Below are 3,384 nucleotides of genomic sequence, written 5' to 3'. Positions count from 1 at the left end.
TTAAACTAATTTTCCTTTGTAGAACGGACCATCGTTTTTGTTTGGACGGATCAGTTGTAGAACTTGGACGTCAATGTTACAGAATTAATTTGTGAGCTTGTCACATTTCTTTCTATAGTTGCTTTTTACTCAAACTTTATTGACACCAAATTTTCTTTTCCGTGCCTCTCAAACTGATGCAATTTTTTTCGATGAGTACGTATCAAATTTCTCTGTACTGTTATGTTTTTTAACACACACACATATTGAATTGTTCCCACATTTCATTATGAATTTATTATATATAAAAGTTGAACTATATGACACTTTTTAAATGAATCTAACAAGTATTTTCGCTTGCTAAATTTCGAAATGTTTTACGTGTATCTACGAACATCAAACAACATTAAACAGAACAAGATCCATGTGGTCGCGGATAAGATCGCTACAGCAGTGCCACCTCTATGCTTTTGAACTGATGTAACAAGATGACTAGAAGTTCGATACAAGGCCAAAGGACGACCAAATGGTACAATCTCAAAAGGCATTATTATTGGAGTCAAGCAACTAGGGAAAGATCCAAAGCCTCCACAACATCAACACCTGATTTGAGTACTGCTATGCCAGTTAAGCTAGGCCTTTCTTCTTCAGCAAAACCCCCATAAGCACTTGCCTTTCTCACAGTCGCCAGGACCTGGAAAGATCTTCATGCATTCATCATTGCACAGGCTATCTGTGCAAGGCTTACCGAGTTCAATGACCGTTGTTGCATAGAACTCCGGGGACACCCTGCTGCCCGATGATGGTTCCTTGGCCGAAACTTGTGCAGGTCCTAAAAGGAAAGAAGACGCGTCACAAAATAGACATTACTGAGTACTGACTTAGGTTTTATCTGCAACTCATAGTACTCCTATAGACGCAAGCAACCGTCTCACCGTCAGTGACGACCGCAGCGGCCGTGCATGAAATTCACATGTCATTTTTTTGATAGATGTAAGTTCAAGCATATGAGCCACATCAACAGACAGTAATTTCAAAAATCTACGTGTATACAGTAAAGTGGGAATGTTTTTACAAGGTTCTACTAGTAAACCAATTCATCAACACACGCGCATAGATGTATATGCATCTTACCTAAGTATGTAGATCAGGAATGGCCATCAAGCAAACATTGATGTTTTGTGTACATACTGCTAATCATCATGACCACCCGGCCGTGAAGGAGCATGGTGGCAGGGGCTGACCCCGATTCAGACGTCGTGATTTAAATGAACTCTCACCGCCCGTCGTGATTTACCACACTTGAACTCGCTCTATGACAATCTTCAAACTTATGCATGCAGATAAATACTTTAGGACAAAAACAAAATCCCCTAACCTTGTCTCTGTTTTTCTCGACATCAACACATTGTTCCTGTCCAGCAAACACACTAGAAGGATGCTCCGCCTCCGTGCATACTGCTTGTTGGCGCCGCCTCACAGTGGCTGCACCCGGTGGCGCAGGCGTCAGTGAACTGGAGGGAACTCTATTTGCTACAGACTAAAAAAGACTGGCCAAAGGAAATTCAGATCATAACATTACTGGTGTTTTTTTAGAGTGAACTTTTTGTTGCTTTTTGTATACTGGACTGATGAAAGTTTGAACTTTGAACTTTTGCTACTGTTTTCTATCTGCTACTGTTTTCTGCCCTTCTTTCTAACATACATTCAAAAAAGAACACACAATCTTTTGTGGAACAGAGGGAAGAAGAACAATTTGTAATACAATTTAAATGTTTGCTTAAACAACGCAGAATGCTATGCTCCAGTACTAAAGAATGGGCAGCCAGAAGCTACCACACCAAAACAAAAGGACCCTGGTCCAAAGACGATGACCATAGGTACGCACTGACATGCAACCCGGCATTTCTATGATATGCTAGGCTAGGGCACTGATCCTTGGTATTAATCAGAAAATTCATAAACCAGAAATATTTGACACAACCTCCACATCCATCAAACTCCATATCCTAGAGTTCAACTTCCGTAAAAATTAAACTTGTGTAGCCCTCATAAATCAACAAGGAAACCTGCAGAAAAAATTGTATCAGTTCTCATGGGCATATCAAGAGGCTAGGACACCAGGATAGTATTCATGGAGGGATATGCACTTCTCAAAACAAAAACATATGAACTTACCAGAATGATAGTATTCGGAACTAACAAGATGATAGTATGTAGACATACCATCTTTTCTACACATACCAAATTAAATAGATTGGACAAACCATAAAAAGCCAGCTCAATGTATCCTCTTTTTCCCATGATTCCAGACTGAATTCTCTCACAAAAGAACTTATTTTTTCTGCAAATATGGTAGTGCACCACAGCAAAAGAAATACAGAGAAGGAACCACATCACTATGAGATATGTTCGATCAATTAGCTATAACAGAAAAGTTCACATAGAGTACGTCTCTATAGGAACTAGCGATGAACACATCATAACACACGACCAACCACAACCTGAAGTGCAAAGTACTCTGAACCTTTCTAGAGCTTATTGTCGAACTGAAGCATGCTTCGGAGCAAGACGAGATCAAGCGGATTGGGAGGAAGCTGAGCAACATTCGATTGGAGAAGCAACAACATTAGTACTACAAGAAAGAAGCAACAAATTTTTCTAGAGCACTGTACATACAGAAAAACTAGATAGGGCTAACCATATCAGATCCATCAAAAACAGAGAACTGACAACAAAACTAGGCTGCAGTTTGAGAGCTGAAAAGGAAAAAAAAGTGTAGTTGTGCTGCTAAGGTAGCCTTTTTAGAATGAAAAGAACAAAGAATTGTAGTAAGAGATCTACATCTAGCTTTGTCACAGCATAGTCACAGCATAATTGCAAATCAACATCTAGCTTCTTATACAACAGAGATCTACCCTACTAATTAACATATGCAAGTCTGGTACATACCAAATTGGTTGAAGATGATTACCAGAACAAAATGGATGCTATTTTCATATTTGAATTTCTACTAATTGGACTTGTGACCGGGAAGTAGATGGACTGAAAAGTGGGAACTATTATAAATTTTCTATAAAATATAAAACTGAAATTATTTTTTGAACACGCACACTACACTGATTCAACTTTCCTTTAAGAACTGATGATAAAATACATACTGGGCTTCTACATGGGGGCTATCGATTACGTGAATCATACCGAATTGGACTACAGAGCTGGACGTCCTCGAACCCCCGTGGTTCCTCAGGTCGCACTGTTTTACCAGTGAAGCAGAGGCGATGGAGTTGGCGCGGGGCACGCCAATAGCAGCGAGATAGAACAGCCGCGGATTGTGGAGTTGAACTTCCTGCACGTGGCAGCGGTGCATCGATACAATGCGGGCGACCATCCCGGCGCAAAGAG

The 3,384-nt window shown here is 40.2% G+C and overlaps 1 long non-coding RNA gene across 1 annotated transcript; it reads right to left on the bottom strand.

Moving 5' to 3' along the window:
• Window positions 1-406: 406 nt before the first annotated feature.
• LOC119343192 lies at window positions 407-3,378 on the bottom strand. Its single transcript, XR_005165950.1, has 2 exons — window positions 1,358-3,378; window positions 407-811 (listed from the first exon to the last, which is right to left on the bottom strand). It is a non-coding gene; the product is annotated as an uncharacterized LOC119343192 (long non-coding RNA).
• Between the last annotated feature and the right edge of the window lie 6 nt (window positions 3,379-3,384).

The sequence above is a fragment of the Triticum dicoccoides genome, chromosome 1B, assembly GCF_002162155.2.
Source record: "Triticum dicoccoides isolate Atlit2015 ecotype Zavitan chromosome 1B, WEW_v2.0, whole genome shotgun sequence".
Lineage (NCBI taxonomy): Eukaryota > Viridiplantae > Streptophyta > Magnoliopsida > Poales > Poaceae > Triticum > Triticum dicoccoides.
Note: the sequence above shows the minus strand (reverse complement) of the source record. Positions and strands in the feature narration are given on the sequence as shown.